Source organism: Pezoporus flaviventris, unplaced genomic scaffold, assembly GCF_033815535.1.
Source record: "Pezoporus flaviventris isolate CSIRO_AGI_PZ_B2104156 unplaced genomic scaffold, CSIRO_AGI_Pfla_v1 ptg000002l, whole genome shotgun sequence".
NCBI lineage: Eukaryota > Metazoa > Chordata > Aves > Psittaciformes > Psittacidae > Pezoporus > Pezoporus flaviventris.
In genome coordinates, this window is record NW_026892550.1 from 62,620,984 (window position 1) to 62,646,999 (window position 26,016).

Consider the following 26,016-nt stretch of genomic DNA (forward strand, 5'->3'; position numbering starts at 1 on the left):
TTCCACAATTTTTTATATATATATATATATATATATTTTTTTTTTTTTTTTATAGCAGCCTTCCAGTATCTGAAGGGGGCCTATAAGGATGGTGGGGAGGGACTCTTCGTTAGGGACTGTAGTGATAGGACAAGGGGTTAACAGGTTCAAACTTAAACAGGGGAAGTTTAGATTGGATATAAGGAGAAAATTCTTTACTGTAAGGGCGGTGAGGCACTGGAATGGGTTGCCCAGGGAAGTTGTGAATGCTCCATCCCTGGCAGTGTTCAAGGCCAGGTTGGACAAAGCCTTGGGTGATGTGGTTTAGTATGAGGTGTCCCTGCCCATGGCAGTGGGGTTGGAACTGGATGATCTTCAGATCCTTTCCAACCCTGACTATTCCGTGTTTCTGTGTCTCAGTTAAACAGTTCTGTTCAGTCATGTTTGATAGATAACCTCACACATCAGAAATTTTGTTGATTGTTGCATAGGTTTAAGTGCTCAGTGGGTGAAGTAAAGGGAATTTTTCATGCCAGTATAATTCTTTATGCACACAAATGTTGGTAGGACCCTACCCTAATTACCTATTTTTTGTGTGAGCTATATAACAAAATTAGCGAAAGTGTGATATAACCATCCTTATTTTTCCCTTAAGGTCAGTATCTGCCAGAGTAGCATTTTAAAACTATTTTTTGTGATTGTTTTAATTTCATTAAAATATTGACATGCATGTAGAACAGTTCTTCTGAATTTTTATGCAGGTATTGGAGCCAAAGATGGTACAGCAGTAAAGGATAAAGACTTCAAGGGGAAACCACAGGAACAGGTCCAGTTCAATCCAGGACAGGCTTCAGCTATCTGGCGAGTGAGGATATTTGCAGACAGCAAGTATGAAGCACCTGAAACATTCCAGATTATTCTGTCTGATCCAGTAATGGCTGCCCTTGAGATTCCAGCAGTAGCAATGACTGGAATTGTGGATGCTGGTGATTGTATTTATCACTTCTCATTCCCCGAGAATTTGTGATTAGGTGCAGTGTTGTTCACTTGCAAGTGCTGTGAGTACCTGTATATTTCATCTGTCTATGGTCTATTGTGGTTCAGCCTTGTCTTAAAGTTTCACCTCATTGAACAAAGAATTCTTTTTTTCTCATTAAATCTCTTCTCTGGCTGCATTTCCCATTCTGTATGTAATGTCATACAGGTGCTCTGCCTTGGTCGCCCCCTTCTGTCATCATGTTTTTCTTCAGTATGTGCAGTGTATATTCCTCAGCTGGAATATAGAGTAGGGGAAGATACAGGTGAACTGTTGATTCTTGTTACAAGATCTGGAGATGTTAGTCAAGAACTGATGATCATTTGTTCTATACACCAAGGTATGTTACCTAGCTAGGTAACTGATTATTCAGCATAATATTCACATTTAGATAAGTAAGAGGGCAAGTGCAGTTGTTAATCAGCAAGTATTGCCAGGAGCTTCAGTAGCTGGAACAAGTGATTTTTTCAGGCAACTTAGATGTTTTCAGTTCTCTGCTCAAAGAATGTTTTAAAGCCCAAAACATAAGAATGTGTGTGTATATGCATGCATGTAAACATACATATGTGTATTGTGTGTTTATACTTTTATGTATACCTTTTTTTGAAGAGGCACCTTTTTTTTTCTCTGCAGCTTTTCCTGCTGAAGAGGAAATTCCTGTCCTTGCAGTGAATGTTTAGATGAGAAAAAAGTATTGTTCTAGTTACATCCCATAACTCCTGTTTTTGAGGATCTGACTGATCATTGCACCTTTTTATATAACCTGAATGACAACTGAGGTCCCCAGTGGGAGGGTTTTCCTATCATCCGTGGTTTGCTTTTTGATTATAAAGCTGGAAGAAGCTGTGTGAGGGCTTCAGTTGATTCAGCAAGAACTAGTATTTCAAAACTGACAGGCTACAGGCATTGAGTATCACTTTTTGCTTAAGCGTAACTGATGCAGAAGGTTGCATGTTCTGTCTTAATAATGGTTTTGATTTCATTTGTGAATCTGTGTTACCAAAGATGGCAATGTGTAAAGTTCATTGTGAACCACAGAGATAAGATCTAGATTTGGAACTAAACTATTTCTAAAATTAAATTACATTTTTGGGGTTTTAGTTACGTTAGAAGAAGTAAGAATTTCTTGTGTATAACTTGTTACTAAAACACATTTATTAGTCAGTTCAAGCATAAAACACTATTTCCGTGTTTGTTTCATTTAAAGGGGTGTTGTTTTTCTGCTTCTTTAAAGTCCTGAGTTTCTGTAATTCATTTTTTGCCCTCTCTCCTCGTAAGTGCTGCTACCAGCACAGTACCATCCACTGTCATGTCTTTCTCTGACTGCGTCTCATGTCCTGAAGATCATAGCAGCATTGTTCATTTTAATGAGACTGAGAAAATCTGTCATATTATCATTATTGATGACTCTGTGAGGAAGATGATACCTTCAATATTTTGCTGAGCATACCAGTGGGTGGCCAAACCGGCACTGAATTCCCAAGCGCTAAAGTAATAATCTTAGCTGATGCAGATGATGGTGAGTATGAAGAGGCAATTTTGTTTTGCTGGCACCTTCCTCTTTGGAAGTTTTACTGATTAAGTAATCTTTTCTACTGAGTTTTTGGGTTTTTGAACATCTGAAAACATGGATCAAATCTAGGATTTGCTTACTCAGTGGAAAAACTAGCAGAGCAGACATGAGCTAAATTGAAGATAGAGTGTAAGTATGTATCATGCACTTTGGCTTACCCTGTTATTGCTGTAGGAGTTGAGGATTAGACTTTCTTTCCTGGCATAGGACTAGATGGCTGTTAGTACAGCAGAGTCTGTGAATACAAAAGTTTACACAGGTATAGGATTATCTTTGTGACAATATTATAGATGAAAGAATTTGTATACTATCAGATAAAGAGTAGAAACAGTTAATAGAGATTTAATTTGTCATGCACAGTAATTACCTGTGTGTCCAGATTAGTGCAATTCTAAGGTAGAAACGTAAATCTTCCTTTTTTATTATAAAGTTAGAGACACAGAAATCAAGAATTTATACTATTAGACAGAAGCAGAAGAAAAGCCATATACTTACTGTCATATTTTGTTCATTCTTTTAGTCCCTAAATCTTTCTATATGCCTATATCATAGGGAAAGATAGCTAAAGTTTAAACTTTATTTGTTAAAAACTGTGCTCTGAAATTAAAATTCTCCTAAAAATACACCACTTTATAGGACAATTTTCATCTTGAATAAACAGGAAACAGGCTGCCACTCTTGAGCTGACCTGGAAATGGACTACTGGCATTGGATTTATAGGAAACTGGACAACCTTCTTTCTCAAACGTGTAAAATTTGAGTTTCAAAGAGTAGAGTTTCACCAGTTCTGTTTTTCTGCAGAATGGTACCTGGATCATAGAATCATAGAATAGTTAGGGTTGGAAAGGACCTTAAGATCATCAAGTTCCAACCCCCCTGCTGTGGGCAGGGACACCTTAAGCTAAATCATATCACCCAAGGCTTTGTCCAACCTGGTCTTGAACACTGCCAGGGATGGAGCATTCACAACCTCCCTGGGCAACCCGTTCCAGTGCCTCACCACCCTAACAGGAAAGAATTTCCTTCTTATATCCAACCTAAACTTCCCCTGTTTAAGTTTTAACCCGTTACCCCTTGTCCTATCACTACACTCTCTAATGAAGAGTCCCTCTCCAGTATCCCTATAGGCCCCCTTCAGATACTGGAAGGCTGCTATGAGGTCTCCATGCAGCCTTCTCTTCTCCAGGCTGAACAGTCCCAACTTCCTCAGCCTGTCTTCATACAGGAGGTGCTCCAGTCCCCTGATCATCCTCGTGGCCCTCCTCTGGACTTGTTCCAACAGTTCCATGTCCTTTTGATGTTGAGGACACCAGAAGTGCACACAATACTCCAGGTGAGGTCTCACAAGAGCAGAGTAGAGGGGCAGGATCACCTACTTTGACCTGCTGGTCACGCTCCTTTTGATGCAGCCCAGGATACGGTTGGCTTTCTGGGCTGCAAGCACACACTGCCTGCTCATGTTCATTTTCTCATCAACCAACACCCCAGAGTCCTTTTCTGCAGGGCTGCTCTGAATCTCTTCTCTGCCCAACCTGTAGCTGTGCCTGGGATTGCTCCAACCCAGGTGTAGGACCTTGCATTTGTCATGGTTAAACTTCAATGAGGTTGGCATCAGCCCACCTCACAAGTGTGTCAAGGTCCCTGTGGATGGCATTCCTTCCCTCCAGGGTATCAACCAAACCACACAGCTTGGTGTCATTGGCAAACTTGCTGAGGGCGCACTCAATCCCACTGTCCATGTCAGCGACAAAGATGTTGAACAAGACCGGTCCCAACACTGATCCCTGAGGGACACCACTCGTTACTGCTCTCCAGCCGGACATTGAGCCATTGACCACAACTCTTTGTGTGCGGCCATCCAGACAGTTCTTTATCCACCGAGTGGTCCATCCATCAAATTGACGTCGCTCCAATTTAGAGACAAGGATGTCATGTGGGACAGTGTCAAACGCTTTACACAAGTCCAGGTAGATGACATCAACTGCTCTACCCCTGTCCATCAGTTCTGTAGCCCCATCATAGAAGGCCACCAAATTGGTCAGGCAGGATTTCCCCTTAGTGAAGCCATGCTGGCTGTCATCAAGCACCTTGTTGATTTTCATGTGCCTTAGCATGCCTTCCAGGAGAATCTGCTCCAAGATCTTGCCAGGCACAGAGATGAGGCTGACTGGTCTGTAATTCCCTGGGTCATCCATTTTCCCCTTCTTGAAAATGGGGGTTATATTTCCCTTTTTCCAGTCATCGGGAACTTCACCTGACTGCCATGATTTCTCAAAGATGATGGCCAGCAGCTTCGCAACTTCATTTGCCAGCTCCTTCAGGACCCGCGGATGGATCTCATCAGGACCCATGGACTTGTGCACGTTCAGATTTTTAAGATGGTCTCGAACCAGTTCCTCTCCTACAGTGGGCCTAGGGTCTTCATTCTCACAGTCCCTGCATCTGCCTTCCAAGGCTTGGGTGGTTTGGTCAGAGCCTTTGCCAGTGAAGACTGAGGCAAAGAAGTCTGTCTTAGAGGTGTTCAGTCATAAGCCCACAGATGGTAGCCTCGCGCCAGTGGCTCCTCAGCCAAGCGCACGCACCAGGGGTCTGAACCTGCGGTTCCTCTCATACTGAGCAGGATTACTATTGCAACAACACATCATCAGTAGGCTAAAACTAACCTGTCTCACGGACGGTGGATACACCAAACGTTTCTAATACTTGCACAGTACTGTAAGTGTCTGTACACTGGCTTAAGCATACGTACTTACCACTCCTCCAGTGGATAGTCTTACAATCTGTTAAAGAGCAAAAGATGATTTCATAGGAATGTGACTGGTTATGTCTGAAAGATGAACGCTTTGGGATTTTTGTTAGTACTGGGGAAAATGTTTTTTTTAACAGGTAAAATTTCCCATTGTAAAGTGCAGTGTGCTAACAGCTGAAGTATGCAGACTAAACTTGGAATGATTGTTAAACTTAGCAAGGCAATAAACTTTTGCTGAGGTTATTGTAAGCCTGAATGTGCCTCTTTCCATCTGGACAAAAGCTGAACATAGCTTTGATACTGGATATGACTGTATTTGCGCAATCCTTTGGTCAGGTTAGTCATGATGGGGCACTGCGTGCCTCTAACAACAAGGACCAGGGAACCCTACAATGAGAAAAAGAACAAAATTGACAAATACTTTAAAATACATGTTATAGAATTGTTTGCAGCTTTAAGGGATAATAGTAAACCTGTTTTAGCCTGCCCAAGAAAAACGAAAATAGAGAATTTTATTATTAAGACCTGATAGTGTTCCAAAATTATTTGTAACAGATAAGTGACCAAACAAAGCATAAGTTAGCATTGATTCAGGCCATGATTAGCTGTAATATAAATTAACCTGGAACATGATACACATTTTTCTCATTTGTGGGCTTTTTTATATTACAAATTTTTACAGAAATGTCCATAGTATCATCACCAAATCCAGAATTTTACACTTCTATGAACTGCTTAGCAGTTCTAATAAAAAGTAGATAACCTTACTGCAAAGTACTAAGCATAGTCCTTCATGTGTAATGGCAAACTCCAGGGTTGGAACCCCTTTATTTGTAAGTGCAGATAGTCAAAATATAACTGAGATTGATTAAAGGGCAATATAGCAGATACGCTTGAATAATTATCCCATAAGTGTTTAAATATCTACAGAGGTGTTATATTACCTCAGTAGCACCTCAGTACGGTCAATGGAGATTTTGTCAAGTATATGACATACTTCAGAAAAAAATGTTCCATCAGTAAAGTTGTCACCATAAGGTGAGATAAATAAAAAACATTTTAAACATTATTGCATTCTCTTAGTTATTATTCCCGTTTTGAAAGTCTGATACCAAAGCACAGGCAGGAGTGGAAATTATTTTATCTTCCTGGTGGTTCTGTTGACATATCTCCTGAAAGCTTCATAAACCTTGTGAAATCAGTGGTACCCACAGTGCTGTGTCTGTCTGAGGATGGAGGAGAAAGCAGTTCCTTCGTTTTACTGTTTCAGGGTTGAGGTTTCTTACACATACTCGGCTTACGTGTCTCTCTTTGAAGGGCACTATCTTGCTGCATTTTAACTAAGTAGTACTGTATAATGGCCTTATATTGGAAAGCAGCACAAATAACCGTGACTTTTTTTATGTGAAATGCATTAAAATTGTCAGTATTCTGTACACAGGCTTATTTTCCTCTCAGATTACAACTGTAGAAACTTACCCTTATTTAGCATCTGAATGATTCAGATTTTCACCACCTCTACTCAGGTGTGATATGTTTTGTGTGTTATCTGGAGGAAGGCATTGATCAAAGCTTGAGGTACGGTTTGAGAGGCATATGCCCAGAGGAAAGGGAAAGCAGACTTTATAAAGAAAAGAACCCTAAAATTTTGTTGTCAGTATCATAAGGAGGTGCCTGCTTCAGACTGCCTCAAGTGAAGATCCATAGCTCCTCACAGAGTCATGTTACATGCACATAAGAGCCAGGAATAACTCATTATTAGGTCTCAAGACTCTTCAGTAACCAGTTGCATATAGCTTAGTGCATCAAAAAATTTAAACCCTAAATATCTCTCCAACTAAATATTACTCCACATTCTCATAGCATTACAGTGACATTAAACTAAATTGTTAATTCAAGAACTAAAAAGAAAAAGGAACAGCAAGTTAGTACTCAGGACATAATGTTATCCTTTGATCTAGAGTCTCTCAAAAACGGAAAACAATTCAGGTTTTTTTGGTAGATCCTTCTTCCTAAACCCAGTAAGCTTCGAGCTGCATATCATTTTCAGTAATGTGGCTGGGAGCAAGCTGCCATGTCTAGCTGAACAAAGAGTCTGGTTGTTCAGTAAATGGCTTTGAAGAAGTAGGTGCAAACAGCTTATGATTTCCTAAGCAAGTGGACATCCATGTTATTCAGGTGACATCACAGGTAGAACAGGTTTCAGGACTATAGCTTTGAAAAAGAGGAAAATAGAAAATTGGCTGGTTTTCCAGACCAAGCTAACAGTGAGAGATATTAATTTATGATGGAAAATTGAGTTTATATCAATAGTTTATGGCATTTCATAATTGAAATCACTGTTGTTTACTAAAGATTGCCAGGTAGCTCAGATGCTGTTGTGCTTTCTTAGTTAAATCTTTGGTAATTAATGCAATGATTTCTTCACTGATAATCCTAAAAGGGAAAGAAAAGAAAAGCACAAATAAATAAATGACCTCCACTTTTAAAACTGCTTTTCTTTTTTCCTACTCTTTTTTAACTTGGTGATCAGCTTTCAAAAACAGAAATAAGGTATGTGTCTTAATGTCTTGTTTTGGTAGAATTTAAAGGGTACTGAGGTTATCTTTGGGCTCCATAATAAGGATGGATTGTGTTTCAGAGAGAAGTGATTGATTTGCTGTAATGATTCAGTCATAAGTATCATCTTCCTTGAGGGCTGGATCTGTATGTATACGAAAAGAGATACAATTGTAGAGATACCAATTTTTTAATCTTATTTTCATCTGCTTGTGCTGGAAATTAACAAAAGTATTTGCTTGCTCAGTATTTTTCATTGATAATGAGATTGAGAGACTTTGGATCATTGCAGAAACCATTTAAAATCCTCTCACAGGGAGAATTAGAACAAGCTTAGCACAATTTAAGATGACAAATTAGGGTGAGTATGACAGAAATTTGAAAGAATAATATGACTGAGTATTGCATTTCCTTAGTCCATATTTCAAAACAAAAATATTGTTATTGAAAGGGGCAGCACTGATGTCTGAAGTTATAAAGTTACAGTCCATACAGTGGTAGGTATAGTATGCACATTCAAGGGGTGGAGGGGAAAGCTACTCTCCCTGTTAAGGAGGCTGGTATTTAAAGGCCAATCCAGGACAGTTATTGCAGACTGCAACAAGCTGAACTCCTTGATCTCTTAGAATTTCAAAAGAATTTACAACCTGTGCTTGAAGATCCATCAAGCTGTGCCTAAGGGAAATTGAATGGACTTTTGGTATTTGAAAACAGACTCCTATGTAATTATAGAAAATCAACCAGTATAATTTTTATATTAAATCTAGAATCTTGAGCAGTCCTTGCTGAGGGGAAGAAGGAATGGGAAAGAAAAGATGATACTATATTGCAAGTATTTTTTTTAATACGAATAATAATTTTCTTTTAATAGCAAAGACTCTTGATTACTCTCGCCAGAGCAGATAGTTTGCAGTGATTGTCTTCATGAAATGTGGTCAAAATTTTAACAGTTTTTGTCATGTTGTAGTTTCTCAAATTATTTTTCCACTCTTGGTGGAGGACCCAAATGATTTTTCTGCCCACTCTGTTGAAGTAGAATCCCGATCCTAGTGACGACAATATAACCAACCTGTAGTGTTGGCATTGCCTTGTGCAGAGTTTCTGTGCTCTACCCAAGTTGGTTAAACAGAACCAACCGTCAGTATCAGATTGGAGGGCATCATTAGCCACTTAATAATCCATTAGCTGTGACAAGAAGGCATGTAAGTCTGGATATTTAGACTACTACTCTTCTCCCCACCGTGTGGGGAAGACTTCAATATGAAAAAGTGGGGGAAAAAATAAAATGAAAAAAGCCAGTGGGAAAGGAATGTGATGATCTTCAAACTGTTACCTGTCACAGCAGTGGGAAAAATACCAGAACTGGCAAATAACTGGTTATTTAAAATGGTGATTGGAGAGGTGAGAGGAAGGTGGGGAGAAAAAGTTGTGTTGGGGTACTGCTTTAGGCAAAGCAAATTTTCTTTGAAAACAGCTTGAAATATTTGATTGACATAAAATGAGAGATTTAATTTGACTTTGACTTGTGATATCCTTTTTCTTAAAACACAAAAATACTTCAAGAATTAGAAAACAATTTTTCAAGAAGAAAGCCAATAACTTCAATCCCCCAAAGGCTGCTAATATTTACTTAGAAGTCCTGCAGTCCTGATGAATAGATCTGTCCCTCAAAAAAAAAAATGTTTTTGAAGAGCTTTGTGTTTTGTTAAACTACTTAACCCTTCATCAAGAGTTTCATTGTCTAACCTTGTTCTTGAGTTTTGCATGAAATAACTTGGCTTTGTCAGACATCCTTCTGGGCTGAGTAAGAAAGGAATTGTTTCAGTCTGTCTCAAAAGGTTGAAAATGAATATTAATGCAGTCCTTTTGCAACACTTGTACCTTCCTTAATACTGGATGCTGAAGATCTCATCTATCTCTGCAACTTGCAGTCTTTGTGATAACTGGGTTTTGGTCTGATGGTAATGTGAAGGTTCACGGTTTAGTACCTCAAGAAAGTTACAGTAAGTGTCCAAAGATGCCTGCAAGCTGCAGTGGTAACATTTATATAGGTATGGGTCAGATGGTGTTCTGGTGGTTTTATATATATGTGGAAGAAGTAGATAGTGCCTTTAGGCAGATATAAAATTCTCAATTAGCTGAACAGTCTGTCTGTCCCTGTTGAAAAAAGAACTTAGCTAGATATTCTCCGCCATTCACAAAAGAACATTTATTTAGTTTTGGGAAGGTGAGACCCTGAACGTAAAAAAATATTACTAGGATATAAAAAAAAATTACTAGAACTTTCATTATTTAGTTGTTTACCATTATATAGAAAAGCTTGTGTATTTTTCTGTGCTCTCTTTGGCACACTGAGTCATTGGAAGAGCTGTCTCTTCTGTAAAACTGGCTTTAAGCTCAGTAATAAACTGAGCTCTGGAAAATACCAGGTAGCCAAAAATTAAAAAAAATTCTCTGTGGACCATGATGTTTTACTCTAAGCTTCCATTTCCCAGCTGTAGGAGACAACAATCACAACTTCTAGAGCTTTTCAGAACAATTTACATATTCCCAAGAGGTACAATAGAAATGCAGCATATTAGGTAAGTACTAGGTTTTGTGCAACTGTGCTAAAATATGTTGCTGTTGTATTGGAGAGATTCTCTACATTGTGTTAATATCTATTAGTAATAATATGCAACACAGACAAAATGGGCCAGGCTTTATTAATACTGAAAGCAAGATAAAGCCTGTTATTTTTTAGGTGACAAAAGTAAAGGAGGCCGCGTATTGAATTTAGCGGACTCTATCCACTACTTAGTAAAAGCAGCAGGTATAACATGCCTCCAGTGTGTGCATCATTCTTGACGGTTATTCAGAAAGGCGACTAAATTGGCACTAGTTTGAGACAGTCTTGTTTGATCTCTTATGCTGGACAACAGAGTCCGCTTAAAACCAATTTAATATTGACCTTTTCCATGACCTGGATTTGCAACTTTTTGTATTCCCCATGAATAAATAAAGTAAGTTTACCACACTGAAGAGAAAAACCAGCTTGTTACCCTTTAATCTGACACATCTGTGTCAAATGTATGCTTTGAAAGCAATTAAAAAAATAAAGGTCTAAACTCTAGAAATCCTGCATTTACGTTTTAGAGAGAGGGGAAAGTATATTTAGGTATATATTTAGTAGTAAATAAAAAAAATAAAATCTGGTTTACTTAACAGGAATATAATGGAAGAACTTCCCCATGTCTTATGTCTGTGTTACGCTACGTAGTCACAAATTTTGAAATAGCTCTTTTACTTCAAATGGTGAACAGCCACAGCCATCTGTGGAAGATCTCTCAGCTGAAGAAAAGATGAAAAATATGTAGTCCTTTATTTATTTAATTCACTGAGGGACTTCACTTACATTATGTGGTAGGCAGGTGAGTGATAATACTCATGTAAATGGACAGTAAACATTACTTGCAGAAGACTGCAGGAGAATTTGCAGGAGAAATTGGGAATGCTTTTTTTTTTCTTTTTTTTTCTTGCAGGTGTTAATATATTAAAAGTCAGAGTTTGGGCACTAAAAGTCAGACTAAGTGCCAGTTTAAGCAAGTACACAAGAGCAGGCCAAAAGAAAGTCTCTCAAAAATATGTGCATTTCTGTCTTTGGTAATACTGAATATTGAGTGGATGAAAGTGCTGGTTACATGGAGATTAATGTCTGGGGGACTGGAACAAATTTGTCCAGAGCAGCTTCTGTTATGGTGCATTCCAGAAAAACAGAACCAGTGTCATCAGAGGGTGAGTTACCCGTAAAATTGTCACACAGATTGCTTTAGAGTATATGAGCATGAAAACAGGATATCTGGCATTCGCTTTCATTTATCATCAGTGTACATATGGGATGGAAAATTTAAAAGACATCAGACATGGATTTATCAGGTAGAAAATGTGATATTTGTATCCCTGTTGTGTGTGGCAGGGACAGCTTGGCTAAACTCGCTGACTTTCTAATGCAGACTTCAGAATGGATGTGAATAAAATGATTGTTAATTTACTTGCACCTTAACTGAGGGCAGAGGTTGGGAAATACAGTTGGAGTGAGAGTATGGTCTTTATACCACTGAGTTTCCCCAGAATAAAACTGAAATTACAGCCTAAATCTGCAGTTGTACTGACAGCACCATTTCAGGACATTAGCCAAGGAAACTTTTAAGTTCTCTCAGTTACAGTGGAGAGAAATTCTGCACCTTGGTGTGACCTCCAATGATTTTTCTCTGTCCAACACTGACCCAAAATACCCTGAATCTGATGACTGTCTCTGTAAAAACCTTTTTTTTTTGTTTCTCAGTCCCAGCAAAAAGCCATTTTCCCTATCAAACTTTGGCAATGCTTAGGCTGGCCAAAATTTTGTGGTGCTGTTTAAACATATTGCTTGTTGTTAAATAAATTTTAAGGTGCAGTTATATCTGCTGAGTGTCAAAGAGATAAGCTGCATTAATGAGAGTTAATGTATGTGATAAACATATGAGGACTCACCATTCAGGTGAAAAAATATGATTTGGTCTAAAAGGATTTTTGGCGTTGGTTATTAAATAGTGAACTAATGTTGCATTTCTAATCTTGTATCTATAGGGGTTTTAAAAATCACTTCTGTTCAAGGCTGGTTATGAGATTTGAAAAAAAGAAAATCTCTTTCACTAAGTATTTTGCTAATTTCAAGTATTTATACATATACACAAAAAAAAAATGAATGCAGTTATGTATGAAATGCCTATGCACACAGTATTTGATTAAGGAAAGAGTAAAACCTGTGCAAGAATTGTGGTCTTCATAATGCAGAGATCTGACCAGGGAGGTCAGCTTTTAAGCAGGTGAGTGTTCCTTGCCCCTAATCCAGAGGCTGCAGAGTGATGTTTAAAAATAAAAGGTACAGTTGCTTTTAAGTATGTGAATTTCAGCATTCTGTGACAAAGAAGGGGAAGGATTGCTGTCATTACAAGCAACAAGTAGGACATTTAAAAGGGGAGATAAGGAGGAATGCTCTGGTTAAAAAGAATGCAAAATTATGGAAATAGTGAGAATCTCAGTGAAACAATGAGACCTGAGTGGAAGGAAGAAGTGAAGTTATTCATCTTCCAATTTAGATTTAATAGTCTCATAGCATACAAAGGTTATTCAAGGTGTTTTCAACTGCAAAAGAAGCTGCCTGCTTCTTTTGGTGATGAGGCAGTGGTAACAGCATGATTTTCAAGTACAGTGATCTAACTCAGTGGCAAGGCACTTTTTCTTAGGAATTATTCTGGGGCAGACATCTGCTCCTTTAAAGTTAAATAGCTTAGTAGAACCTCATGTATGTAGTCCAGAGTTGAGCAAAAGAGTTAAATTGCTGTGGTCATTAAGTCTGTTGTGTGTTGTTGAGGCTGTTACTGCAGTTTAAGGGATCTCATATAAGTTTTAATTGTGCTTGATGGCATAAAAAGTAAATGATGATCCAGTATGTATTGGCGTACATGTTGTACTGCATATACATTGTTTCCAAATTTATTTGCATGTGACAAATCTAGATTAAATTTTCTCCAAGACAGCAATAGAAACAGTTGCAAACATATTTCACAAATATACAACTGAACATTAACATATTACAGTCACTGACTATATAAGTTTTGTTTCTTCCCAAACAGCTGGAGTTGGTCATGTGGGCATCAGCCATAACCTGGATTTTACACCAGGAGTCAACATGCAAGTGTTTTGAGTGATTACCCTCGATGATTTGGGCCAACCTATTCTGGAGGGTCCGGAGAATTTTGAACAAGTTTTCTGCATGGCCATGAATGCAGTGCTCAGGGCACCTAACAAAACTGCCATCATTATTAACAACACCATATCTGACTGTTGAGTACCAAGGGGCCCCTTTTCAAGGGTTTCTCCTTTTACTTTTTTAAGAGCACTTAGGAAGTGGAAGAGCTTTTTTGGCATAAATTACTGTTGTGTAAGTGCTGTGATAGATCATTTACCCCAGCTACACTATAAAGATTAACAGCTGTGTGCTGCAGTTTTTCAAATAATAATGCAGCTACTGATGCTCATGCTGTTGCATAAAGCTGTGACTATATAGACTTTTTTACGGGAGCATTAAGGGGGGAGGGAAATGTAGGTGTAAAACTTTAAAAGTAAGCAACACTTGACACAGAACCATTTAGAGGTTCTCCAGCACTAGGTAAATAAAGCAGGCTGACTTTCAGCAGTCTCAGGTTTCTGCAAATTCACTGCACTTCAAAGACTTAAAGTAGCTATATTGTTTTTAGAAAGCTTGTTCTCAAATAGGACTCTGAAGAGAAGTTACAATTTTACTGTGAAATATTCGGTTGTTAAAGTAAGTGTGAAATATGATGCTGACTTCAGTCCTGGTCATCTTCCCTTTTTGCCCTTGTAGTATCATGCACCTACTTCTTCTCTGTATCAAAAGAGAATGTGTTATAGAAAATAATCCTGCAGCTCAGAAATGGCTTAAATGCTGTTTTAAAAAAAAAAATCACCAAACATTAGCTACTATGACAAGACTGATGACGGTACTAAGTTGGCAATTATTTGCTGTAGACCAGTAAAGTATTTGAATTCATCTGTGTTTAAAAAGCATGTGTACATTTGAACTTTCTTTATTGTGAAAGCTTAGCAAATAAAATGCTGAGATAAAGAAAATTACTGCTTTGTTTGTTTGTTTGTTTGTTTTCATCGGGCAAAGTGGTTAATATTTTCTGCCCAGATGTGAGGGTCCTTTTCAACTTGTGCAACATAGTCTGTTGTCAGTACCCAAGGTACAGTTCGAAGAAACAGTGTACCTGGCAAATGAAAAAGATGAACAGCTGATGGTGGTGTGGTGGTGTTAACCATAAATCCACAGTGCACTGCTATACTTGCCAGGGTTCTGCCCAAGTTATGACAGACTACAAGGAGAGGCCAAATACAGGTGATTCTGTAGTGGTGTTTCTCCCAGGTAAGCTTCTCCCATTGGAATTTGAAAATGTGTTAAGTAATCTGATGTTAAATAAGAGCTAGACTTTCAAGACGTTTTGGGAGTTGTTATACAAGTTGAACTTCTATGGGTAAAGAAGGGGGCTCAGGACTATTGCAAGCCTGAAAAAGTGTGAGGTTTTATCCTGCTCTTTTGTGCTCCTAGGAAGAATAATGTCTTATTCTCGCTTCATACCTTTCTGTAGGAGAAACTGAGAAGCCCTGTGTGGTAACTCTGGAGGAGGATGAAATTTATGAGGAAGAGGAGGAATTCGAATTGGGGCTTGGAACATTGGCAATCAGAAAGATACCATGGTCAAGATTAAGAATGAAGAAGACAGTGAGTTTTTATATTAATTGTTGATTTTATATGTAGCTGCAAATGGGAAAATGGAACTAATCCCACCTACTGTTTAGTTCAGCAGTCTTCAAAGTACCCAGTATCATGTTTTTCAAAAAGCTGTCAAGTATTTTATTTTTATGTTTTGAATTTGCACTTTATTCTGAATGCATTACTGGCTCTGCCTTTTGTGAGATAATGGGAAGAGAAATTCTCTTGCTTGTTTCCATTCCATATATGTGTTGCTTTTGTAAGTGTATCGTAGATCTGACTAAGTTGAAAGAATCAATCTATTTTTGGTTTTCTCCAAATTAATTTTTGTATTAGCATTGGATTGGACATGAGATCCTGTTTGCTCTGGGCTACTTTGAATTTCCTAACGTGGAATGCAAACTCATGATTTCTTCATACAAATGAAATTTCAGCCTAGCTTAGGTTGTTATCTACCCCAGTTATGTGTTTGAGCAAAAATCTGTTCTTACGCTTTTCCTTCAGGTCCCCTGGGGTGGCAAGACAGTTGGGATATTGTTATTATAACTTAAGATGATGCAGGAATAGGCTGAAATTTCTGATTCTCTTATTTTACTGCAGTTATCTATTCTGCTTTCAACATCCTGCAGTATGGAAGAGAGATCTGCCCTAAGGACCTACAGTAAGGAGTGGTGGGATACTTTTCATAGAAAAGCCCATTCTTGAGAGCTGGCACCCAGGCCCCCATCTCCCGGGAAAGAGTCCAGCTTCAAGATGCCAAACCCATGTTCTCTTTCTGTGACCCACTGCATTTTGATTTGCTTTCTTCATAGTGACATGGTTTTGATGGGGTGTCACTCTCACAAGAGCAGTTTGTATCATGGTGGTTATGCAGACTCCCTAGGGGAGTAACTTTTCTACAGTGTCTCCCAGGGAGGTATGACCCTGAATACAATTAAAGTAAAATGAGCAAACAAGGTCTTTCCTTTCTTGCATGTTTTTGCTATTGACTGGGCTGGTGTCAGAAATGGGTACCACTTTCTCCTGACTTTAACAAGTAGTAGCAGTCCCCACTTGGCTCCTGGATGAAGGACCACAGGAGCCTATTTTTAATAGATCGTTCTTGTCTTGGGATATCATGTAGATGAACATGTCTCCTAAAGACCTAATGCCAAGAGACTTCTCAGCTCAAAGTGCAGGTGTTTTGGCTCCTGCTTAGATATGCACTGCAAATGGAGCCTGAGGCTGTACCCATACTGGCATAATAATATATCTGGGACCATTCCTTGCCATGCAGACCCACTCTGTTGAACTTTGCACTGAATTAAGATCTCTGCACGCAAACTGCCTCCCTAGTCCACACTAACTGTGAATTGTGTCCAGGAGCTGTTTGGAAGAGAGCTAGTTAGCTTGGCACAAAATCATGTCAGGATACTATGCTTAGATATTATTTTAAGTTTTCCAACAAGTAACCAGTATCAGCTTGTGTGTATTTTTTCTGCCCAGCAAAAGTGGGTTAGTTTTACTTGGTAATGGTGCTGAAGAACAGATACTAACAGCTCAGATTACTACATTTGGAGCAAAGCCATGTTATTGCAGTGGAATACGTTACTTGAACACAATTGACAAAACAATTTTTTACTCTTGATTTTGCATTAATTTGATGGGCTATTTTTAATCACATATTAAATTCAGAGAACTAGAAACTGAGCATTCTGTTGAGGTAGAGTTTCTGTGCGATGGTATAAGAGAAGTGAGAGAAACGTTTACTGTCCACCTGAAAGTTGTTGAGAACATGGAAGCAGAGACACAGGCAACCACTGTTGACAACAAAAGCTGCCATTTGTAATGATTTTTTGTTTGTTTGTTTGTTTGTATAAAAACATCTAAAAACCCATGTACTCACAGCATGCATGACAGCCTGCTGTTCCTGTTCCTGTGGTTAGTTTGGTGCGTGCCTGTCTAAATACAGGTATAGCTGTAAATCCACACACTTTGAACAAAGTCTAGAAGTCTTTAATTACAAATTTTATGTATGAACTACTATATACTTAACAGAGTGTTTGGCAGTGGAAAGCGCTCTCATTCTTTCCAAGTTACTGGTATACATCTTATGAAAGTGTAGTGCACTAGCCAGCCTGTAGAAACCTGGTTTGAGTACAGATGGCAGAAAGTATCAAGAAGACTTAAAAATGTAAAAAAAGAAAGCAAGAAGCCAAGCCATGCTGTGCTGCTTTGACCAGTGCTCTGCACCACTTCGTGGACTCAAGTACAGCTTCATGAGGCCTTCTTTCCATTCCCATGGTAGGAGGTCTGTGGGCATAGGCCCCTATTTTAAAAGCAGAGGCCCTGAAGTTAACACAGTCTTTATACTTCAGCTGGTAAAAGCTTAAAGTGGCTGTCAAGTGAGATAGAATTGATGCGTAGGCTGAAGCTACTGCATAGTCTCTGGAATTACTTTAGGAGAGTTTTGGGGTTTGTTTTTGTATCTTGTGCTCATGGCAAGGTTTTAAGGGGATAGATAAGTCAGGAGTAAAGTTCAGGAAAATGAGAAAATGAGGAGGAAACATAATCACAGAATCATAGAATCATTAGGGTTGGAAAGGACCTTAAGATCATCTAGTTTTCTTTTGTTTCTTACTACCCAAATCTACCTTAATTAGCAATAAATTAGATTATTTTTTCCCAAGTTCAGTATGTTTTGAGCAAGTTATTGGTAGGCAATCTCCCTGGTTTTAGCTGGACCATGAGATTTCTCATCCTATTTCCTCCTCCTGCCAAGCTGAAGGTGAGGAACTGGTTGTGTGTTTGACTGTGTGTCAAGGATGGAGGGGGGGGGGGGGGGGTGGGTGGGTGTTGTGTTTTGTTGTTTGTTTTTTTTGGGGGGGGGGTGTTTAAGAAAAATTGGAATATTTTTATTTATTTTTCCTAATGTTTGAAGAATTCATTCTTCCGTAAGTTTTGGCTAGTTTCTGGTGAACAGGTTTTAAGTGGAAAACCTGTAAAAACCTCTGAAGAGTGAATCTTCCTTAATACAAGTCACCATTTTATTGAAGAATCCTGAATTAAACCAGAATGAGCTTGGTGGCAGAAATTAAATTGCAGGCACTACTTCTCCTTCTCCTTCCAATCCTTATTGTCAGCAGTATACATAATCTTTTGTCTCTCTCAATTCAGTAAAGCCACTGCATGCATTGAAGAAATGGACAGCATTGCAGATGTGACGTTTCCAGCAGTGCCCCAGGTTGTCTCGCTTCTGATGCATGATGATACTGCTAAAAGCACCCGGCAACTGGCTATCCTGTTGTGTGTGTAATGGTACAGCTTGTTTCTACATGCTTTTGTCCAGCTTACTCATTCTGTGCTCTGGAACATTGAAAAAGTGTTCAGTTCTGGAAAATGACAACTAAAAGCAGCAGGCTGTTACTGCGTTAGAGGCACAGAGGTCTTTTTGCTGACCTAATTCAGAAGGAGAACTTCCAAGGGAGGGTCACTAAATGCCCCTAACATGTGACAGCTGTTTCTGCAGTGGGTATATCTTGCTGATCTAAATAGGTCTTTGGTACTGGGCTGTGCTGTCAAACTAATAACCAGTTCCAGATGATGAGCTGGACACATGGAATAAGGGCCAGAAATACAGAGATTTCTAAACCCAAAGCTAAGCGGGCAGGAAGGTGAGGAGAAGCTAAATGCTGCCAAACAAGGGCCCTGACTAGGCCTTACAGAGCTTTCCAGAAACAGTTTGCATCCTGGGTTTCATGAGTAGAGCTGTGCCATGAGCAGCTGAACAGCAGATTTTACCAGCGTTGACTGAACAGCCTTCGGTGTCAGCCATCTGTCCCATCTGCAGGAGGCTGCTGTCCCAGACAGAGCTGGCAGAGGGACAAACACTTGTGCATCTGCTGTTCTTGTGTGAAGTCAGGTGTTCTAAACCGTTGATCAAGCATGATTTTGAGAGTGGGGGGGAGGGAAAGAAAGGTGAATTTGGCACTAGCAAAAGGCACACATGCTTCACTCCTACTTGATTCTGTTGTGGGGAAAAAGCAACAAACTGCTGGGAAGAGTAGAGTTGTAACTTGGCAGCGCCTTGCCAGGGATGTATGAATTCAGGCCATTCATTTTATATTTCTACCAGTTGCTAATTAATTCGAGTGGTTTCACTCTGGGATTTTCCAATGTAGTGTGTCTGAATTAGGGAGAACTGAGTTTGTTTTTGTCAAATAAGAGTACAGGTCATGGAGTTAGCACTGGTATTTTCCAAGTTTGCATGGTCAGAGGTGACACGTGAGTTGTAGCAACTCGCTACTACCTGGGGTTTGTGGTTTTATTTGTTCTTGTTTTCAATTAAAAAAGCCACATGGCATTCATTCATATCCCCTCTTATTAAGTATGCCTGCATGAAGGTTTTATTTTGCTGAGACACTTCTAGTAATAAGCATGGTTCTGATAGAATGATGCTTAGCAGTTTGCTTTCCTGGAGCAGGTGTAGGGAAGAATAGATAACCCCCTTCATTTTGTGTAAATGATTATCCATAGGCATGCAATCCCAAGTATTCAGACTTCGATAAAACTGGATCCATCTGTGCCATGGAAAACATCAGTGATACCCTGACCCTCTACTGCTGGCTTATCAGTGCTCCAAATGGGAGTGATGGTGTTACCAGCCCGATGAGGGAAATGGACTCCAATGGTTCTTTTTACCAGCACCGGATCCATCTCCTTGGACTCTATATATTTCCAGGCAGGCTTCAGGCTTCAGTGTGCAGCTTGAGCTGTGAACGCCAAAGGTGGTGCAGTTCTGGAGCTGTTAAGTCCAATTTATACAGTAAAAGAGAGGAAGGAAAGTTTTTAATGCTGGGAGTTAGGTAGTCTTTATTGGGAAAATGTGAGGCAGTGCGTGCAGCTGATGGAGGTCTGCTATGGGGTGTTTTGTCCTAGGGAATTAATGCTCATATGTTAGTTAATTCTTTTTTTCCCTAGGGTTTAGATTGAGCAGCATGGGCAGGGCTTTGAGGAGTTCCCTAACTAACATGTCAATGTTTCTGCATTTTTCTGACTTATCTCTATGGACAGACATTTTCAAGCTGCTTAACACCGACACAGCAGTTTAGAAGACATCTCACAACCTGTCTTTTCCCTTTCTTCAGGTCTTTGCCAGCCTTGCATCACAGGAACAGTAGTAGAACCTTTCTCAGCTAAAATTTGCTATGCAGGTCCAGATGATCCTGACCCTCCCAGTCTGATCTGACTAACAGTCACAATGCCCCATATGGATGGTAAGCATCAAGTGGTGAGTGTTAATTAACAAATGCTGCTTTGCATTTTTCCTCCCCCGTGGGTTTGTCTCCATAGTTGTTTGCTGCACTGTGGCAGAATCATGAATAATCAGTTTTTAATTAACAACTTGCCAGTTGCAAGTTTAATTTATGGATGAAACGCTGGGTATCCGTAGCTCCTGTTTCCAGACTACAGCTCTAAATATATGTTCACAAGCAGTTAATGAATACTTCATTTGCTCTTTTCCATTCAAGATCTTAAATGGGTCATGTGACATTTATGTTTTAGGAATGCTGCCAGTCATCTTCACATGCCCCTTATCCAACTTTGAGCTAACACTTAGCCCAGATGGCACTCATGTGGGATGCCACAGGTGCTCCAACCTACTGGACTATAATGAGATTCAGACCAAACATGAGTTTGTTACAGAGGAAACTCAAAACCCCAAAGTGACTGGAGAAATGTCACCTTACCAGTACAGCAGTACTCTGTGGTCTGCCAAAACCTTGTGTTTCTACCATAACCTCAAACCTGAGGCTTGCCTTTGGGAGTTGAACAGCTACTACAAAATGTCTGAACTACTGACGTACTGCAGTGGCTCCATTGGCACAGATGGGCCGGTATGTGACAGTGAAATGCCTTCCTATCTCTACAGGAGATTTTGGAAGCATGAGTGTAAAGTAAACTCTTACTAAGGATTGCATGAGGAAGGATTTAGTCACTATGCAGGCAGTTTGGTATGTGTTCCCTTAGCATAAATGTTTTTAGAAGTAAATATTTGTTCATTTGCACTGTATTTCTGTGCACAGCCGTGATTAATCTTCCTGGTAACTGAGCACAGTTTACTGCATTGCTGTTGCTTCTACTCTGGATTTTAGAAACTCTGTTTTTTTGACTCAAAAGAGCTTTTCCAAACTGTGTACGTACTTTGTGCCATCACCTAAAGCCCTACAGTTTTGTTGTCATATAGAAGTAAAGTATGTTGCTAACCCTGGAAATGTATTTTAAAGCTGCAGGAAAAAAAAAAAAAAAGTTCTTTACAAAAAAAACCAAAACAGTCTTAATTAGAAGCTCTAATTTATGCTTACAGTATTCTGGCTTTAAGCAGAGCTGTCACATAGGTGAGATCTTATAAATAGAAGCTTGGTTGATAAGAAACAAGCAAAAAGAAGTTTACCCAAAATACGATGTTTTTTACATAATTTCCCTGAGTAAAACAGGCTGTTGTTCCATGTTCCAGGTATTTGATTTGAAGTACATCAAACATTGATCACAGAGCAGGCAGGTGTCTCCTCCTTGCAGAGCGGATTGCATTTACTTGTAAAATAACCCAAGGCACAAGCACCCTACAGCAATTGCACTCTAAATTGCAGGGGGCTGTAGGCCCTCTGTGCTGACTCCACATTTAGATAGCCTTGGTTCAGCAGCTTCATGCTTCCCCATTCCATAGGTGCTCAACTGATGTTCTGTGGCCAAAGATTTATCTACTAACAGGCTTGGCTGCCCATTCTGGTTTCCTGGTTGTGTGGCCAAAGAAGATTTATTTACTAACAGGCTTGGCTGCCCATTCTGGTTGCTTGGTTGTCGCTTGGTTAGAGAGAGACCTCTATACCTCAGACCATAGTTTTAAATTGCCATGTTTCAGGGGGCTATAATCTATAGAGTTCAATCTATTGTAAAGGAAAGTGTTACTTACAGGACTAATTTCTGCATTTGTATTTGATTTCATTTTGGAGAGACATGAACCCTGTTGATGTTAAATTGGCAAAGATCTGGGGACACTATCAAGTGAGGTGGTTTGCAGCACCTGAAATAATAGTGATGTCAGTAACAGATGAACAGTGTTTCCATGCAGTTTTTTTTTTCCCTAGGTTTGAGGAGTGCAGCTCATGAGAATACAAGATTGGCAGTGGAAGTAATTTTTTTTTTCAGGTTGCATGCAGTAACCTGGTACCTCGATGTTTTCAGGTCTTAAATGGGGTGGTGCAGTCATATGTAACTCAGCAGGTACCTCTCTCTGTCTCCTGTGTTTTCCATTCCCTTGCTGCCATTGGTGGCTGGCAACAGTTTGATTTGCAGTCTGAACTGAGACTCACCTTTGTGTATGACACAGCTATCCTGTGGGAAGATGGGATAGGCAGCCCTCCTGAATCAGAGCTCCAAGGTAAGCTGCTTCAGACACTGTCATTTCTAAACTCCATTTTCTTCAACATTCTTATGATGGAAAAGTGTGGTCAGTAGCTCAATGCTTTTCATTTTTGAGAATCTCAAAAGCGGAACCAGCATGCTGACTTCTTTAGTTAAAACACCCATGCCAAAGCACAGTTATGTTTGGTTTTTAATGCTGTGTATTACTAACCTAGATGTTTTGAATCTTCCCTCAATTGCATGCTGCTTTTAATCTATAAAAAATTAGATAAATTAATGCACAAACCCACCTCTAAAGCAGATGTTCTCATGGAGAGATAAGACTCCAGTGATGAATTTGTACGCAGTTACAGGGCAACAGAAACACTGTAGATAGCCCTGTGCAGAAGAAGTGCCTGAGAAAGGGACCTTACTGAAGTATGTAAGGTACTGGAGTATCTTAACCTTGGTATCTGTGTGACAAAAAATCACAGACCCTTTCTTTCTCCTGCTTGCACTGTGTTGTATCAGCATATGTGGGTATCATTCAGATGAGTCTGGTCTTATGTCAGTGAAAGGGAGGAAAAAAATATCTGCCTTAATGGATTGAACCATTAGCAGGCGTAAATGAATGCATTTCTTCTGAAGTTGGTGGGTTTGGAGATCTGTCTCAGAACAATCAGTGTGACAGGATTTAATACCTAGGTGGAGCACCAGGGTTTGGGTAAGTATTTTAAATCTCCAGATGCACAACATATGTGAAGAACCTTCCTTTAAAAATGCACTTGGGAAATGCTGGTGGTAAAATCATTGGCTTCTTCCTCCCCAGACTCCTTCTATTCCACAAGTATGTGGATCAATGATGAAGGGCAACTAATGGTGAACTTCCGAAGAGAGATTCATTTCCAGGACCAGCTGGTGATGTCCCACCCAGGTGAATGCTCAACCTGTCCACCTGTAGTATTTGTAGTGCTGTCTACGTGGCAGAGGAGAAAGGTACCACAGGAAAGGGTCTGTCTCAGTGCAGAAGGGAGAATAAGTCACTCAGTCACTTTCTTTTCTGGGGTGCAAGTTAATTTCTTTCCATTCTCTTGCTTCTTTGCTTTTGTGTGCTGATTTATACCATGCCAGGCATCAATACCAATTATGGGAAATTGTAGTTTCCTTTAACTCTTTCAGGAACATCTCTGGCATCAGTGGTGATGTCTGCTGATCACCCTGACCTCACATTTACACTCAAGTCTCCTACAAAGCAAGCCAACCTTCCACCAGCAGAATTTTATATCCGACTTTGCTGTGAGTTTGCATTCAGACTTGAGTTTAGGAGAGCAAAGGAAATGTCAGCTTTTAACATGCTCTCCGTGCAGTCATCAGCACTATCCAATCAGTGTGAATCAACACATTTGGTTACAGTTATGTATTTTCATTACATAACAAGCAGTCAGAAGTCCCTAGTATCCCTGGAGCTTGACTTCAGAAGCCTGAACCTGTGCTCCTGCTAGCATTAGCCGGCACCATTCACTGAGCAGGCCAGTGCTGGAGCACTCTCTTGAAGAATTCACCTTAATGTTATCTCACTTGGCATTGCCAGGAGACTTTGATCCAAGAGTTGCTGCTGCGGTTGTGAGAAGCTAGATCTTTTCCCCACATGGGGCAAAGCTGCTTAACTCCTGCTGAGCTTGGAAGTGGGTGGGAGCTACTGTGGCCCCAAAGCCTGTGCCTCTGAGAGGGTAGAAGAGGCTTGCCTGAAAGCGTCTTGCTTTGGTGAGAGGGACTCAGCCCACTTAGCTCTGACTGAGCTGGCGGGAAAGGAGACACTTACATTCACAAAATCATCTTCTCTTCAGAGATATTTAGTATTTTAGATTTGGACATTGACATATTTGATTCTCACCACCACAGCAAGGTCAGTCCCTCTAAGGCCTGATACTGCTTCCATATTAGTCCTCATTTTACAGAGAAGTAGAGGAGAAGCAGTGTGTGTCAGTGCTTTGCCTATACTGCTGAAGTGCGTTGGCAGTGTTGGTGCATACACTTCCTGTGTGAGGTAAAGCACCGTGATCATAAACAGTTCATGAAAGTGTTTTATGTCCAAGTTTATGAGTGTTTTAAGGTGCTGCTGGGAATTTGGCTTTACCTCAGGGGCAATGTGAGCTGGAAGAGTGACTGTTCAGAGCCTGTGGAGATACTCATTTCTCTAATCTTTTCACAGGTACGAGATTATTCAGGTACTTACACTGTGAATTTCATTCTTTGCATTGCTGTGCCTCGTCAGCAATCTGCCGTTCGCATCATGTGCAGCCCAGGGAACCCACTTGCATTTGATATGGACATTAGGTTCCTACAGGTACACCATTTTACTTAGAACGTACATGGTTTTCTATGAAGGCACATGGGCAAAACCAGCCAAAGGCAAATTTAGGCTTCAAGGCAGGTGTTCTGTAACCACTGAAAGAGATGGTCTGATGTAGGCCATCCAGTACCAGTTGTCAAGAGAAAATCAGGGAGCATTTCAGATGGGTTCAGAAGGAGTTTTAAAGTTCTTGTAGATTGCTCAAGATCTCATCTTGTCACATAAGATAAAAGCAAACTAAAATATTTTTTCTAGCAATTAAAATATTGTTTCTCCATTTATTTATCTCACAGTCCAGCCCATTCCCAAGTACTTGGATGCTTTTCATCAGGAAGACAGAGGCTGAAGAAAGAGGGAATTTTCATAGAATCATAGAATTGTTAGGGTTGGAAAGGACCTTAAGATCATCTAGTTCCAACCCCCCTGCCATAGGCAGGGACACCTTAAGCTAAATCATATCAATCAAGGCCTCATCCAACCTGGTCTTGAACACTGCCAGGGATGGAGCATTCACAACCTCCCTGGGCAGCCCGTTCCAGTGCCTCACCACCCTAACAGGAAAGAATTTCCTTCTTATATCCAACCTAAACTTCCCCTGTTTAAGTTTTAACCCGTTACCCCTTGTCCTGTCACTACAGTCCCTAATGAAGAGTCCCTCTCCAGCATCCCTATAGGACCCCTTCAGATACTGGAAGGCTGCTATGAGGTCTCCACGCAGCCTTCTCTTCTCCAGGCTGAACAGCTCCAACTTCCTCAGCCTGTCTTCATACAGGAGGTGCTCCAGTCCCCTGATCATCCTCGTGGCCCTCCTCTGGACTTGTTCCAACAGTTCCATGTCCTTTTTATGTTGAGGACACCAGAACTGCACACAGTACTCCAGGTGAGGTCTCACAAGAGCAGAGTAGAGGGGCAGGATCACCTCCTTCGACCTGCTGGTCACGCTCCTTTTGATGCAGCCCAGGATACGGTTGGCTTTCTGGGCTGCAAGCGCACACTGAAGCCAGCTCATGTTCATTTTCTCATCAACCAACACCCCCAAGTCCTTTTCTGCAGGGCTGCTCTGAAT

General features: G+C 40.1%; 1 pseudogene; it reads left to right on the forward strand.

Moving 5' to 3' along the window:
* The window catches only part of LOC133264983 (FRAS1-related extracellular matrix protein 2-like), a 52,967-nt pseudogene that overhangs the window by 21,061 nt on the left and 5,890 nt on the right, over positions 1 to 26,016 (forward strand).